This window comes from Miscanthus floridulus, chromosome 17, assembly GCF_019320115.1.
Source record: "Miscanthus floridulus cultivar M001 chromosome 17, ASM1932011v1, whole genome shotgun sequence".
Taxonomy (NCBI): Eukaryota; Viridiplantae; Streptophyta; class Magnoliopsida; order Poales; family Poaceae; genus Miscanthus; species Miscanthus floridulus.
The window spans coordinates 19,439,407-19,457,004 of record NC_089596.1 but is presented as its reverse complement, the minus strand read 5'-3'; the positions used below and the strand labels follow the sequence as shown (position 1 = coordinate 19,457,004).

At 50.5% G+C, this 17,598-nt stretch overlaps 1 pseudogene; it reads left to right on the top strand.

The window, feature by feature from the left end:
• Nucleotides 1-295: 295 nt before the first annotated feature.
• LOC136516794 (transcriptional elongation regulator MINIYO-like) lies at nucleotides 296-16,222 on the top strand (annotated as a pseudogene).
• The last annotated feature ends 1,376 nt before the right edge of the window (nucleotides 16,223-17,598 follow it).

Genomic DNA, 17,598 nt, shown 5'->3' with positions numbered 1-17,598 from the left:
GGTGACCTCTATTACTTTATTTCTCTTTAAGGCCCCGTTCGCTTTGCTGAAAGAAAACAAGCTTCCAGCTGATTTGTTATGAGAGAAAAATACTAGCTTCCAGCTGATTTGTTATGAGAGAAAAATACTATTTCGGTTGAAAAAAATAAGCTGAAAAGTACGGATTATAAGAGAAGCGTGGCCTAAGCTGCACCGCTTCTGAGGGCAGCCAGGAGGGTCCACGTCACGGGCGACCACAAAACCAAGCACGCGCAGAGCGGCAGAGCCCCTTAAACCCCTATCGCTGTTAATCGCACCGCCACGTAGCGTTCCGCTCCCGTCCCATCCCCGATGGACGCGCCGACGAAGCGGCGGCACCAGCCCGGCGGCGCGCACCCTACATGCCGTAAGGTCGTGGAGGAGCCCTTCCACCCCGCACCCCCTACACCTGCCGCGGCGGCGGTGTCCCCGTCCCGCCTCGTCGGTGCCATCGTCGAGAAGGGCTTCTCTGCCGCCGCGCCCTCCTCCGCGCCCCGCCCCTCCATTCTCCCCTTCCCCGTCGCCCGCCACCTCTCCCACGGCCCCGTAAGCCGCCGCCGCCCTCCCCAACCCTAGGCCCCTAACCCCCTAACCTCGATTTGCTTCGTTGCTTTTTGATTGTATATACTCCCCGCTGACCAACTACTCCTTCCCGTTCCGCAGCATTGGGGTCCCGTGGCGAAGGACGCCTCCAAGTATGGGGCTGGGGACGACGACGACGAGATGGACATGGACGAGACAGACTACCATCCTGTGGCGGCTGCTGCAGCTGGTCCTGTGAGAAGGAAGGAGAAGAAGGGCATGGATTTTAGCCGGTGGCGTGAGTTTGTTGGCGATGCTCCCCCCAAACGGAGGCAGGGGAAGCTAGTGCAGGCCAAGAAACAGAGCGATCAGAGAATTGATGCTGGGCCTGTGGTTTCTGAGGTAGGTGGTGTGGCAGCTACGGGAAGAGGATTGGAGGGAGGTGCTATGCGGCTTGACAGTGGAGGATTGGAGGGAGGTGCTATGCAGCTTGACAGTGGAAATGCTAGGGAAGGACCAGGTGCCGTGCTTTCGGTTTCTGATGTGGTGTCCAAGAAGCCGATGAGTCAGGCTGAATCGAGAGATGAATTGGTGAAGGCAGGTGAGGTTAGGAATTCGGCATCACAAGCAGAGAGTATGGACCTGGACGGCAGGGAACCATCGATGGAAGCAGAGATCAGTGCAGAGAACATGGCTAGGTTGGCAGGGATGTCTGCAGGGGAGATTGCAGAGGCCCAAGCAGATATCGTAAATAAGCTGAACCCTGCATTGGTGGAGATGCTGAGGCGGCGGGGAAGGGAGAAATCTGGAGGCACGAAGGATGTAGGTAAGGACAAGGGTCTGGAAAACTCAGGGCCGCAGAAGACCAAAAGTGCTACACCAGAGGATTGGTTGACTGCTGGTGAACATAGTGGGCACTCTTGGAAGGCGTGGAGTGAGAGAGTGGAGCGGATCAGGTCTTGTAGGTTCACATTAGATGGAGACATATTGGGGTTCCAATATTCTCACGAGCAACAAGATGGTATATCACATGGTTTTGCTCATCTGAGCTACATTTGCTTCTGTTGATGTGGTATCCTTTAGATGACAACCTATATCTCCCGCTTTCAGGGCAAGAAGATGCATTCAGAAAGTGTTGCTGAGCGTGATTTCCTTAGAACAGAAGGAGATCCTGCAGCTGTTGGGTACACAATCAATGAGGCAGTGGCACTTACCAGGAGCATGGTTTGTTTTTTATACACCCTCTGTTTCTAATATTATTTGTCCATTTACTTGGGAAGGTTTTTTTCCTTTCGAATACGAAGGAGAGCTGCGTATCATTGCATTAAGAAGAAAACCCAGAATACAATGCATCCACAACACACGCCACACCCACACACCAATCACTCTTAGTTAGAATTGCTTCTGTTACATCAAAAACATGAGCCGACCTGAACACTATCAAGCACTACCTGGCGACTACCTCCAGATGTGATAACCGCTTAGTGCCAGCAAGGCGCCAAAGATGAGCCTCAAGGACATTTCTAATCACAAGCTGAATGCTGAGATTGGATCCATTAAACACATAGACACAGTCACCAAACACACATACACAATCATTATGATGTTTCCACAGCATCGAAGCACTTAGGACAATTAGCGACTTCAAATCTTTCTTGACTTTCTCCACAACATCCAACCATTTACATGGGAAGGGTTATTCCAAAAATGTCTTCTCAATAAGAAACTTGAAAGTGTGATTGTTACGATAATTTCCACTCTCTATCCTAGTGATGTAAAATAGGCTCTGGGTTTCAGCATGGAATAAAATATGTATTACTTCTTGAGTTTTTGTGGCCTTTGTATTATGCACTATTTTGTGTGGTACATATTTTACTTACATTTTTTTTCAAGGATTGGTTCTTATTTTTTCGTTTCTTGATTTGTGGATCCCAAGGAATATATGTTTTAGGTGAAAAGAGGCCTTTAATTCTTAATTTGTATCATGTATATGCCATGCTTATGTCGCAGTATGACGTCTAAAGGTGTGTTAGCCTGTGTGTCCATGCATGTGTCCAGGTTCATTGTGTCAGCAGATTTTCAGCTAGTAGTCAAGGAGAATAATAGACAATCATAGGAGTTATGACTGCAGTAGTTAGGATGATATCATGGGCAGGTGTATCAGCTATATATATATATATATGAGAAAATGGTGTGAGAGGGAGAGGGAGTGATTTCCTGTATATATGATAAAATGGTGAGAGAGGGAGTGATCTCCCAGTGTGTGTTTGATAAAATGATGAGAGAGAGGGAGTGATTTCCTAGTGTGTGTTTGTGATAAACACTGGAGAGAGGGAGTGATTTCCTAGTGTGTGTTTGTGATAAAAACACTGAAGATGGAGTGATTTCCTAGTGTGTTTGTGATAAAAACACTGAAGATAGGGAGTGATTTCCTAGTGTGTTTGTGATAAACATTGAAGATAGAGGGAGTGATTTCCTAGTGCTGTGTTTGTAATAAACACTGAAGAAAGGAATCAAGGTGCTAGGTGAGGTAATGAGTTTTTTCACAAATTTGGTTTGTATAGAGCATTAGCTATTGAACTGGTTATCTGGCAAGTTCAATGTTCTAGTCTATTTTATACTTCTGTGTCAACATAGGAGTGCCATGGTGAGGGTAGTAAATAGTAACCGTCATTGCCTCAGGTTTCAAAGAATGCATTTTTTATATTATCTGTTAAAATATAACTTTTAATTTTTAAAAGTTGCAATATGATAACTACTGGACATGCGATATAATTCAGCTTCCTCAAATTATAGGTTCCGGGGCAGCGTGTGCTTGCACTGCAACTTCTTGCTTCTATTCTGAATAGGGCATTGCAGAGCCTTCATAAGACCGATCTAATGGATAATGTTAAAGGAATGAATTCTAATAAAAAATTCGATGACTGACAAGCAGTTTGGTCCTATGCACTTGGGCCTGAACCAGAATTGGTACTCTCCCTGAGGTAAAAATACCTTTCTTAAATACCCCCTTTGTTATCAATGCAAACCCATTTTCTTGGGAGTTAGCTTCACAGTTTTATCTACTGAGGAAAAGAGTGGAGCGATTGCATGGTTTCTACTCTTTACCCATATCTTCTGCTGGCACTGGCATGCTATCTACTGAGTGTTTGTGCTATGTGACTTTGTGATCTAAATGTCATTCCTTATTTATTGGATTCAGTTCTTCCTTGTTACATGCAGAGTAATACTATGCATTCAGATTTACAATGCGTATAAATGAAGTGAACCATAAATGGAATATTTGAATAGTTTGATCAGTAGTAAACATGTAAATACAATCATGGACCTCTCATATTTGTGTTGTCCCTTAGCTTTGTATTTTAATTTAAAGGTGGCATGCGTGTTGGTGTTTGCGTGTGCATCCACCTTGTAATCTAAAATACATGGTTGCATTTTTTTTGTTTGACCCAAAGGCAACTATTTGGATTTGGGACCTTGTGATGCCATTTTCTTTTCTTTCCTATTTTCTACTTTGCACTTTCCGAGTTTCTGTTACTAACTGATGCATTTGCAGGATGGCTTTGGATGATAACCATGATTCTGTAGTTTTGAGTTGTGCTAAAGTAGTTAATGTTGTGCTGAGCTGTGAGTTCAATGAATCCTATTTTGAATTTTCAGAGGTAACTGTCTTTTTTGGGTGGTTCTAGTCTATTTTTGTTGCTAATTTGAGCCTTATTTTGTCATTGTTATACCTGCAGAAAGTAGGTAATGGAAAAGATATCTGCACAGCTCCTGTGTTTCGTAGCAAACCTGACCTAGATGGAGGCTTTCTTGATGGTGGGTTTTGGAAATACAACACAAAACCATCGAATATACTCCCACATTATGGTGATAATGATGAAGACGAAGCTGATGAGAAGCATACAATTCAGGATGATGTTGTTGTGTCTGGCCAAGATGTTGCTGCTGGTTTTGTTAGGATGGGAATACTTCCACGAATCTGTTTTCTGTTGGAGGTCAGTTTTTTTTTCCTTTTATTCTTATTTGATTTGTTGTTGTTTCTTTGAAAATACTTCAAACATACGGAAGTTACATTGACCTTTGTGGTTTCTTATGTTTAATAATACATAACCCAATTGATGTTATTTGCACTGTCTGATCCCCCCCCCCCCCCCCCCCCCCCCCCCCCCCCCCATTCAGGTTTATTGAGTGATGTCAGAGGTTGTTTCAAAGTTCGACTGATTTATCATGTCGAATGCCGCTATTGGACCACCTTGTCCTCACCAGCAAATATCATTTGTTTTGGTCACACCACCTCAATATTTGTTGCTAGTGAAAGTGTAATAAGATAATTATGATTCGCTTTTGAATTTTTAGCACTAACCTTGGGAATTGGGATCCCTTGGAACATATTGTGGTACTATAGGTATCCTATAATTATGACTCCGTTATCAATTAGTCACTCGAGTAGAGCTTTGGTGTTGTTGCTTGCCTCATCCTGTGGGTCTAGTATCTACGACATTTCTATTCTTCTTAATTTATGCTTGGAGCTCCTGCCATTTTTCTTTTAAAAAAATAATTGCCAAATAATTTTAGTTGGATGGGCCTATTAATTTATTATATCTTTTATCCAACATCTGCATATATTTTTGAATGTATCCCCTGGCTTCTGTGTTGTTCATTTGAACTCAGTCATGATATTTGTTCCACCAGGTAATTTTGTAGTGGTAACTGTGCATTGCACTTGTACATTTTTAGTGACCCCTGTATCAGCTAATGCCTAGTTGACTCTTTTTTTTTTGCTAATAATTTTGTTCTTTTCTTTCAAAAAGTGATTGTAATCATTAAGGGTGTTAAACTGAACCTTTTCTTTTCCATTGATTCAGATGGACCCATCTCCTGCTTTAGAAGATTATCTTGTATCGGTTCTTGTAGCACTAGCCAGGCACTCCCCACATTCTGCTGATGCAATCTTGAATTGCCCAAGACTTATTCAAAGTGTTACTAAGCTGTTGATAAATCAAGGATCAATGGAAATTCACTCCTCACAAATCAAAGGGGTTACTCTCTTGAAGGTAATTTTTTGGTTCTTTTGACACCCGTGTTATAGAGCTATCATGATAGATAGTTGGCATCATCGATTGACATAGCACACATGTTGATGGCTTGATGCTGAATAATTCCTGTAGGTGCAGATTATTATTAGACAGGTGCTTCTCTTGGTCATCCTTGCGTATTTTACTGACCGGGAGATGTGTAATATTATTCCCAGTAATGTGTGGCACTCTTCTGAATTATTAGTTGAGCTCAAATGATTTCCTTTGTATGCAAGTGCATTAATAGTTCACATCGATTGCCATATGTTATAGATGTTTCATGAATTGGTTCCTTTCTAGTTCATGAAGCTCGCTCCTTGTCTCCCTCAATCACACTGCCCTCCACATTTTATGTAACCACACATACTAATTTATGTGTTTTGATATTTTATAGCGTACATGTTCACTTCTATGTTCCAGTAATATTATACTTTGAAAATACAGCATCTTGAAAGCTACTGCAATCGACTCATATTGTAGAAAACATGTGCGGTTTCCCTTGTTTTTCTGCCAAACAGGACTTCTTTTCAGCATCTAAAGCCACATATTCTGTTTTGATCAGGTTTTGTCCAAATACAACAGGCAAACTTGCTTGAATTTTGTGAACCATGGAGTTTTTCAGCAGGCATTGTGGCACTGGTACAGAAAAGCTGGTACTATTGAGGACTGGGTAAGATCTGGAAAGGAAAAATGCAAGCTTAGTTCAGCAATGATGGTTGAGCAGCTGCGGTTTTGGAGAACCTGCATCTCCTATGGTTTTTGTATAGCTCACTTTGCTGATTTCTTTCCTGTTTTGTGTCTGTGGCTCAGTCGTCCTGAGTTTAAGAAACTAAGTGAACACAATGTTCTTGTTGAGTTTAGTTCTGTCGCTAGAGAGTCATATCTTGTCTTAGCAGCTCTGGCACAAAGGTTACCACTCCTTCATTCAGTGGAGCAGCTTGCCAATCAAGATCTGGGAGTTTCTGCCAGTTATATTGAGACATGTTCTTGGAGCCATGTTGCCCCGATGGTAGACTTAGCATTATCTTGGTTACATCTTAATGATATTCCCTATGTATGTTCACTAATCAGCGGGCAGAATAGGAATACAGAGCACATGGTAGAGGCAAGCTATTTGATTTTGGTGATTGCTTCTGTGCTAGGCATGCTTAATTCAATTTTGGAAAGAATATCACTAGATGTCACTCCTGAGGATAAAAGTTACAGCTTGCCCTGGATACCTGATTTTGTCCCCAAAATTGGCCCGGGCATAATTAGTAATGGATTTTTCAGCTGCTCGGGCACTGTTGCTGTTAGAAATGCAGAGCATCAGTCTTTTTGTTGTGCATCTTTGGTGCAGGGACTATGTTATATGAGATGCCATGGTAATGTTGATGTATCATTGTCTTCCATAAGCTGCCTTCAAAGATTAGTGCAGCTATCCTGGTCTGTTGACAGAGTGATCCAGGGAGCCAAAAAAAGTTGTTCTGAGTGTTTCAATGAGTCTGGAACAGGTGTAGCTGGTAAGCTACTAGGAGAAGGTATCTCCAGTTTATGGCATAATGATTTGCTACACTTGCTGACTTCGCTATTGCCAATGATTTCATCACAATGGTCCATATCACAGAACATAGAGATGTTTGGTAGAGGAGGACCAGCTCCTGGTGTTGGGTTTGGCTGGGGGGCATGTGGTGGAGGGTTTTGGTCTCTTAAATGCCTACTTGCACAATTGGATTCGCAATTGGTCGTAGAATTGATCAAATGTTTCTCTTCAGTTCCAGGAAGTCCTGTCATCCTCGATGAAGGTGTGAAGTCAGATAATGTGACTAACACAATTGTGACAGCTTCAAATTGGATCGGTTCTTCCCTAGGGTTGTCTTTGATTGCCGGACCTGGACAAATCTATATGTTGGAGAAAGCTTTTGATATGATTTTTGAACCTTCCATTCTGAAGTATCTCAAATCATCTATACACAAATTTACCTCTGACATGGAATTACTGAAACCTTTTGAATGGGACATAAATGAAGATGAATATCTGCTCTTCAGCAGTGTTCTCAATTCACATTTCAGATCCAGATGGTTAGCCGTCAAGAAGAAGCATTCAGATAAATACGCAGGAAATAATAGCAGCACTAAGATTTCAAAAACACCAGAGACATTGGAGACAATTCAAGAAGAAACAGAGTTGGCAGAAGCTGTAAATCAACCTTGCAACACATTAGTGGTAGAGTGGGCGCATCAGAGACTGCCTCTGATAGGAACCGAGGTTCCTCCTCTGACCGAGCGTAGGTTGTAGCGGTGGGTGATCAGGGGTCGAGGCTTAAACCGCGATGGACCACGGCGGGACGCCGTGATCTCGCGAAGGCAGAGGGTGGCGGCGCTACAGTACCGTCGCTATAGTGCCACGGTACTGTTCACAGAAGGAAGAAGAGAGAAGGCGGCTAGGGTTTCTCCCGGCTCCCTGAGGAAGCCGGAAACAATAATTGTTTCTGCTTAATTTCCTCAATAGAGTTTACAGGTATTTATATGTCTCCGAATAATAATAGAAAATAACTCTAATATTATGTAAAATATGATAAATATGGGCCTTGAGCCCCCTAACCCGCCGGCATCCTCTAGCCACTGCTGGGCCTTCGCCTGGAGTACTGGATGCCGGTCATAACATCTCTCCCCGCCTTCTCAAACAGCTCGTCCTCGAGCTGGAAGTCAGGGTAGAAGGAGCGGAACTCGTCGACGGACTCCCATGTCGCATCCTCTTCTGGAAAACCATGCCACTGGATCAGCACCTGCCAGGTGTCACGGCGCCGCTGGACACGTAGCGCCTTGGCCGGGGCAGGAGTGTACGGTCGGCGCCAGGCTGGCCGGCGTTGCTGGAGCGTCACCGCGGTGGCGCTTGAGCAATCCCACGTGGAAGACATCATGAAGACGGGCACCCTCGGGCAGCTGTAGACGATACGCCACCGCTCCAAGACGCTCCAAGACGCGGAACGGCCCGGCATAGCGAGGACCGAGTTTGCCCTTGGCCCTTGGAGAGAGTGCATGGGCTGTGCGGTTGAGCAGTCGCAGCCACACCTAGTCGCCCACCTGGAACTCGACGTCGCGGTGGCCGGCATCATAATATTTTTTGGACAGCTGCTGAGCCTGCAAAAGACGTTGGCGCACCTCGGCGAGGATCTCATCACGGGACTGAAGAAGCGCATCTGCAGCCTCGGTTCGAGCTGTACCCGGCGAATAGGGCAGCAGTGGCGGAGGAGGGCGACCGTAGACGACCTCAGACGGTGTGGCGCGAAGAGCCGTGTGGAAGGAGGTGTTGTAGCAGTACTCCGCCCACGACCGCCAATCCACCCACGCGCGGGGGCGATCCCCCGTCACACAACGGAGGTACATGGCGATGACCTTGTTCACCACTTCGGACTGGCCATCCGTTTGCGGATGGAAAGCTGTGCTCATGCGCAACTGGACGCCCGCCATCTTGAAGATGTCTCGCCAAACGTGCCCGGTGAACACGGGGTCCCGGTCGCTGACGATGGACAGCGGAAACCCGTGAAGGCGAACGATGCCGTCGAAGAAGGCACGAGCGACGGACGTAGCAGTGTAGGGGTGGCCGAGCGCGATGAAGTGGGCGTACTTGGAGAAGCGATCCACCACCGTGAGGATGACCGACTTGCCCGCAACCTTGGGCAAGCCCTCGATGAAGTCCATCGAGATATCCGCCCACACTTGGGTGGGGACGTCGAGGGGCTGCAGCAAGCCCGCGGGCTGAACCGTCTCCGTCTTATTGCGCTGGCATGTGGTGCAAGAACGCACCTAGGTTCCTGCACCAACACACGATCACGGGGGATGTAGAAATCTGCACGGAGTCGGTGTAGCGTCTTCTGGGTGCGCTCATGGCCAGCTGAGTGAGCCAAGAGGAGCACTTGCTGGCGCAAGTCCCCTTGGTCCGGCACGTAGACGCGGGAGCCATGGAGCAGAAGGCCGTCAGCCAGGCGCCATGGGGCCGCTAGCTCCCCCGCCTGGAGCTGCGCCAGCAGTTGCTGGCCGTCAGGCGCGGCTGCTGTTGCCCGCCGGATGGCGTCCAGAAGGTCGAAGGATGGTCCCGACACGGGGAGGGCTGCTGCAGCCGCGGCCACCAGGACGGCTGCCCCCCCATCTGCCAAGTCCCGGCGAGAGAGAGCGTCTGCCACGATGTTCAAGCGGCCCGGACGGTACTCTACCGAGAAGTCGAAACCAAATAGCTTGCTGATCCATTGATGCTGCGGAACTGTAGACAATCGTTGATCAAGCAAAAATTTCAAGCTGTAATGGTCAGTGCGAACCAAAAAGTGGCGCCCCCACAAATATGGACGCCAATGACGAACGGCCTGAACCAAGCCGATCAACTCCCGCTCGTAGGCCGCCAGGTTGATATGACGGGCCGCGAAGGGACGGCTGAAGTAGGCGAGGGGCCCGACGCCCTGGTGGAGGACGGCGCCGAACCCTGCGCCCGACGCGTCGCAGTCGACCACGAAGGGCTTAGTAAAGTCTGGCATCTGAAGAACAGGTCCTGTGGTCAAAGCGCGCTTGAGCGCCTCGAATGCCCCCGAAGCATCGTCGTCCCACACAAACGCGTCCTGCCGCAAGAGACGCGTGAGTGGGGCGGCGATGATGCCGAAGTCCTGAATGAATTTCCGGTAGTAGCCCGCGAGGCCGAGGAAACCACGCAGGCCGCGGGCAGAGTGCGGCAGGGGCCACGCAGCCACGGCGGCGACCTTGTCAGCGTCCATGGCGACGCTGCCCTCGGAGATCACGTGGCCCAGGTAGGCCACCGACGACGCGCCAAACGAGCACTTGGATCGTTTCAAGTGAAGGTGGTGTACCCGAAGCGCATGGAGGACGATGTTGACATGCTGCAAGTGCTCGGCCCATGATGGACTATAAATTAATATATCATCAAAAAATACCAGCACAAACCGCCGCAGGTAAGGCCGAAGGACGTCATTCATCAGCGCCTGAAAGGTTGCCGGGGCATTGGAGAGCCCAAATGGCATCACCAGAAACTCGAAGTGGCCCTGATGGGTGCGGAAAGCCGTCTTGGCGATGTCCTCCGGGTGCATGCGCACCTGATGATAGCCGGAACGAAGGTCAAGCTTGGTGAAGAAACGAGCCCCATGGAGCTCATCCAGCAACTCGTCAACCACCGGAATTGGGAATTTGTCCTTGGAGGTCTTGGCGTTGAGGGAGCGGTAGTCGATGCAGAAGCGCCACGACTTGTCCGCCTTGCGCACCAGCAGGACGGGCGCGGAGAACGGCGAAGTGCTCGGCCGAATGATCCCTTAGGCAAGCATCGCTGCACATTGGCGCTCGAGCTCGTCCTTCTGCAGCTGCGGGTATCGGTACGGGCGCACCGCCACTGGGGCCGTCCCGGGCAGCAGGTGGATGCGGTGGTCGTAGGGGCGCGCCGGAGGGAGCCCAGTAGGCTCGTCGAAGATGTCACCGTGCTGCGCCAACAGGCGATCCAGGAGAGGTAGCCGCAGGTCAGTCGTGACCGCGGTCACCGCCTGCTGTGGGGAGGGCGTCTGAGGGCCGGGCACGCCCTGCTAGGTGACGCGGCGGCCCTCCCTCCAGAATGCCATGGTAAGGGCGTCGCAGTCCCACAACACGGGGCCCAACGTGCGAATGAAGTCGAAGCCGATGATGAAGTCGAAGGCGCCCAGGTTGAGGCCAACACATGTGATGGTGAAGTCCTCGTCGCCGATGCGGACGGGCACGTTCCGAGCAATGCCCTCGCACGCCACGTGCTCACCATTGGCGACCGTGACACGGAGGTGGTCACCACCAGCTGGAGACAGGCCCAAACGGCGCAGCACAGCCCCTTGGACAAAATTATGAGTGGAGCCGGTGTCGAGGAGGGCGAGGAAACTCTCGTCTTTGACGGTGACGGGGAGCAGCATGGCGTTGGGCGGGCGGATTCCTGCAACAGCATGGAGAGAAACGACAAGGGCGTTAGCAGCGTCTGCTGCATCGCCGGCCACACCTTGGCCGGCCGGCTCGTCTGGAAAGGCGGCTGCGTCGGCGTCTGCAGCAGTCACCTCCCCGGCTTCCTCGTCGACGAAGTCCGTAGACTCGAGGTAAAACAGCCGGGGGCACACATGGCCCCGGACATAGGGCTCGTCGCAGTTGAAGCACAGCCCTTGACGGCGGCGCTCCAACTGTTCCGCCGGCGTGAGGCGACGGAACTGACGCATGGGAGGGGCACCCTGCCCGCTCGCGGGGCCAGCGCCCGGCTAAGCTGGAGCCCCCGCTGTTGGTGGCGGGGCACGCGGGGGCAGGCCGGGACGAGGTGGAGGCCGGGCACCCCGCGGGGGTGGCGCCGTGGGCATGGCCGCCGCTCGAAAGCCCGTGCCAAGTACATGGCCGTCTGGATGTCCTGGGGATCGCGCATCTCCACATCCACCCGAATGTACTCGGGAAGGCCCCCGACGAAGAGATCGACCTTCTGTTTGGCCGAGACGCCCCGTGCATGGCAGGACACCGCCTGAAAGCGGTCGACGAACTCCTGGACCGTAGATTGGAACGGCAAGCGCCCCAACTCCGCCAGCCGAGTACCGCGAACTGGCGGTCCGAAGCGTTGGCGGCACAGCTCGACGAAGCGCTCCCAAGAAGGCATGCCCTCATCCTGCTCGAGGGCGTAGTACCAGGTTTGCGCCAGGCCCCGGAGGTGGTACGACGCAATCCACGTTCTGTCGGAGGCCGGCCATCGTTGGCCCCGGAAGCATTGCTCGCAGTGGTTGAGCCAATTCAGGGGGTCTTCCGAGCCGTCGTAGGTTGCGAACTCGAGGCGATGCGTCTTGGGCAGCAAGCGGTCGAGACCGCCCCCCATGGCCTGCTGAGGGCGCTCGTAGGGACCCTCCTGGTCGGCCCCAGGTGGCACGGCCGCGTAGGCCGCCACGGAGGCGCTGGTGTCGTGGAACAGCGTCCCGTCCACGCTGCCGTACAGGGTCCCTGCTGCATAGGGTCCCCCATGGGCGGCCGTCGATGGAGCCTGAGGGATGGTGGACCGAGGCGGCGCCGAGGAGTATAGCGGCGCGGTCATGGAGTGGTGCGCCGCCGAGGATCCAAGGGCCCAAGCCGGAATCGGCGACGGCGAGTGTGGAAGTTGCATCATATGGATCGGGACCTGGGACACCGACGGCTGAACGGAAGTCGACGGCGACGACATGGAGTCCGTAGGCATCCCGTAGGGGTAGGTGATTTGCGGCACCGAGACGGATGAGGGCAACGGCAGCGGCGGAGGAGGATGTGACGGTTGCGGTGGTGGAACCACGTACTGGCCGCTCAGAAACGCCTTCATCATGTCCTACAGCTCCTTCACGCCATGGCTGAGATTGACGATGGAGGTCGTCACCTCCTCGGGCGTTAACACCCACCGCGGCGCGACGGTGGTCGGCAGGGATTGGGAGGGCGGCACCACCAGAACGCCCGACATAGCAGGGGGCGCGGTGAAGGTGGTCGGCACCGGCGGGATCGCCGGCGATGGCGCGGCGGAGGAGACAGCGGGGGTGTCCATGATCGACAAGGTCTGTGATACCAAGCTGATAGGAACCGAGGTTCCTCCTCTGACCGAGCGTAGGTTGTAGCGGTGGGTGATCGGGGGTCGAGGCTTAAACCGCGATGGACCACGGCGGGACGCCGTGATCCCGCGAAGGCAGAGGGCGGCGGCGCTACAGTACCGTCGCTACAGTGCCGTGGTACTGTTCACGGAAGGAAGAAGAGAGAAGGCGGCTAGGGTTTCTCCCGGCTCCCTGAGGAAGCCGGAAACAATAATTGTTTCTGCTTAATTTCCTCAATAGAGTTTACAGGTATTTATATGTCTCCGAATAATAATAGAAAATAACTCTAATATTATGTAAAATATGATAAATATGGGCCTTGAGCCCCCTAACCCGCCGGCATCCTCTAGCCACTGCTGGGCCTTCGCCTGGAGTACTGGATGCCGGTCATAACAGCCTCTTCCTATCCAATGGATTCTAAGCTCAGTTTGCTGCATTGATGATCCAAAAGGCACGCTCTCAACATCAGCCAACTATATTCTTGATGTCTCAAGGGCTGGTCTTATCTTCCTTTTAGGTCTGGAGGCCATTTCAGCTACCCCGTGCCTTCATGCTCCTTTAATCTGGAAAATTCATGCACTTTCGGTCTCTATCCGCTCTAGCATGCATTTGCTACAAGAAGACAGAAGTAGGGATATTTTCTGTGCTTTACAGGAATTGTATGGCCAGCATCTGAACAGGTTATGCCAGAAATTCTGTAAATCTAACTCTGTCGAGGAAGTTAAGGGTGTTGCAGTGGCCACTTCAGAGGAAGCAATGGAGATCAGTTGCCTCGAAATTCTCAGGTTCCAGGAGAAAATTCATGGAAGCTATACTACTTTTGTTGAGAGCCTAGTTGATCAATTTGCAGCTGTCTCATATGGAGATTTTGTTTTTGGTCAGCAAGTGGCCATTTATCTGCATAGAAAGGTTGAGCCAGCAGTACGGCTTGCAGCATGGAATGCACTGTCTAATGCATATGTGCTTGAACTGTTACCCCCGTTGGACAAATGCATTGGCAACGCCCAAGGATACTTGGAGCCTCTTGAGGTACATTTTCTTTAATTTATTTTGCATTTAGTTATTTATTTGGGAACTTGACCTTTGTACTCTGTTTGTCTTTGTCTATTGCACAGCGAATATGCAATAGACAGTGCATGATTTATACTATTTCGCTGACATTTATTTTGGTTTTTATATGTATTAATTCCATACCATCATTTAGTATGATTAAACTTCTTTTGTTGGCTGCTTCTCCATGTTCAAAGAACATAGTCTCACTGTTTCAATTTTCTACAATACTTACTGCAGGATGATGAAAAAATTTTGGAATCTTATGCTAAATCATGGACGTCTGGTGTCCTTGACAAAGCTTCACAGCGTGATTCCATGGCCTTCACATTGGCAAAGCATCATCTTTCAGGCTCTGTCTTCCAGTCCAGCGATTCTGGCAAAACGCTGGGAAACAAGCTGGTCAAATCGCTTATCCGTTGCTATGCACAGAAGCGGCATCATGAGGTAATTGGTCGCGGCTCATGTTTCTTTGAATGCTTGGTACTGCAATTCCTTCCACGTATATGCTTGATCATGCCACTGTCCTGAGTCCTGAGTATCTGTTGAATTCTGTACAACAGGCTATGCTGAAGAGCTTTGTTCTGCAAGACATCGCACAGGATTCCAAGAGCAGTGGCAATGAGCTTGACCGGCGGTTTGAAATCTTGAAGGATGCTTGTGAGATGAACTCCTCCCTCTTAGGTGAAGTCCAGAGACTGAAGGCATCTCTTGGCCAATGAAGGCCAGAAACTCAAGTGTGTCATTAACTTGGCAGGCGTTTGTTAGGAAAACTATACGGCAAAGCGACCCAAAACATGCAACTATAGAGCAAGCTCACGATTGACTAGTGTGATGACTGCCTTCAATTCTGATGAGGGGGACGCCGAGCAGGCAGCAACACTGAGTCTAACCCGGCTAAGTTAGGCTTCCTTGGTCGTTAGTCGTGAGATGGCACTATTCCCTCTCAGATCAAGTCAGAACGAAGGCATCACGTACAGCAATAAAAGCCAGAAGATGGGGATGTCATGAACTTGATTGGTGATCATTTAGTTCTACTTGCTCCTTTGGAGAGCAGCAGAGCACAAAGTGCAATTGTGGCTGATCCACTAGCCATGCAATTGATCGACCCCATAATTGGCAGCAGAACACAAGCTGCAGTTGTGGCTGCACCTCTAGCCATGCAATCGATCGACGACCGTCGACCGACGGCTTTGACGCATACTTATATGTTGTAACACGGCCTCCGAGAGTGGCGGAGACCTACGCGGCTAGCAGTTCGTAAAGACGTCTCCGACCAACTACCTAAGCAAAGGCCCAGCTACTACGCCTCCAGACCCAGAAAGATGACGGTTACTCAGACTGCTTGAAGGACGCTGCCGGTGACCCTGGCGTAGCCTCTGCCCGGTTAGCTCATAGGCGTCTCCGGGCGGAGGGGGTGGAGGCCGCCCCGCTGCAAGGCTAATCAAGTGCCAACATTACCTACGTGTGTGTGCAGGTAACTAGAGGAAGGCGCTCGTGGACGGCGCGGCCGCGCTGGTTCGACCTCCGCTCGTAGGGGCAGAGACCCAAGCAGGAGGACGGAAATACTGGGCGTCGGGGGTCTGCGGCCTCGGCGTCCCAGCGGCGGAGACCGATGGCGGAGGCCTAAAGGCCCTTCGTCGAATCTTGAGGCCCGATGGGGCGGAGACCGACGGCGGAGGTCCAAAGGCCCGCCGTCGAATCCTGAGACCTGATGGGACGGAGACCGACGACAGAGGTCCAAAAGCCCATCGCCGAATCCTGAGGCCTGATGGGTCGGCTGATCGCGCAGGCCCAGTACCTGAGGGCGGCATGACAAGATTACCCCCGGGAGGAAAGGCGAGTAGTGGAATATTCCGAGAATGTACTGTAGCAGTTGAAGGGTACTATTGTAAACTCTGTAAAAGTGGTAGTTGAGCCCTATAAATAGGGAACACTTGTAACAGTACGGGAGGTTGGTGAATGTATTAATGAAACCACTGCACTGCGTGTCACTCCCTTACACGCCCACTCGCCGTGCCAACCCATCCAAAGCCTCCGTCCGATTACTGCACTCATCGGGAGGAGGTTCCTACCAATTCCCCACTGTCTGAGACCGCAAGTCTCAACATTGGCGTCCACCGTGTTTTGGCCAAGGCAAACCAACGATGGCAGGGAAAAGAAAAACCACAACCAGAGCAGCAACGACCATGGGTCAGAGAGGAAGGCCTAGGCGCACCACTCGTAGCACCTACGCAACCTCACCAGCGGAGGATGACACCAGAGCAGATGCCCAGGGTCAACCACCGAAACCCCAAGATCCAGAGATTTAAGATCCGGAGGCCCAACCAAATTCAGGCACAACACTCGAGCAAGAACTGCAACAGCTGCAAGCACAGTTGCAAAGAGCGCAACAAGAAAGGGACAGAATGGCAGCAGCATTCGTAGCTAATCAGCAAGCTACTCAAGCGTCAGCACAAGCAGCAGAAATAAGGCAGTAGTTGGCAGTCCTACATGCTGAGATGCTAAGTATGCAGCATGCAGTACCAGCGTCAACCTCCGCAATCCCAGCCTCCGCAGCAGCACCAACTGCAACCATACCTCCGCCAGTGATCAACCCGACCATGATACCATCTCAGGTGATGCGGAGGCCTATCGATCCCAAGTCCCCACTCTCTAAAGGTATACAACAATCGCCATGGCCAACGGCGTACAAGTCAATCACACTACCAAAGTTCAACAAAAAGATAGACCTCCATCTGTTCATTATGAGTTACGAGGCAACAGTAGCCTCCGCCGGCGGAGACGACGCCGTCCTAGCAAAGTCATTTGTTATTGCTGCCAAAGGTGACGCGTTGGCTTGGTATTTCATGCTCAAACCAAGCACGGTCTATTCTTGGGAAAACCTCCGGGACAAGATATTGGCAAATTTCAAGGGGCTAACAGCACAGTCGCTGACATCCACAGATCTATTCTAGTGCAAGCAAATGCAGGGAGAGACACTACATGACTACTTCCGGAAATTCGTGCAACTAAAGGCGAAGGCACCAGACGTCCCAGACGAGATCGCCATTGAAGCAGCGATCAAAGGCCTCCGAATTGGGCCGTTCGCAGCACACCTAGTAAGAAAGAAACCAACTTCCATACAACAGTTATATGACGAGTTTGAGAAATACTGCAGATCAGATAATGACCTCCGGAAAAGACTGGAGGAGCAGGGTCAAAACAGACAGCAAAACAGCAGCAAAAACTCCCAGAAGAGCTATACTGAACCAGAATGCATCAAATCAGAAACCAGGCCAGGAGCAAGTGCTCAGCATCGAGGGTCAACCTTACCCTGAACAAGGGCAACTAGCAGCGCCAGCAGGGCCGGAGACCTA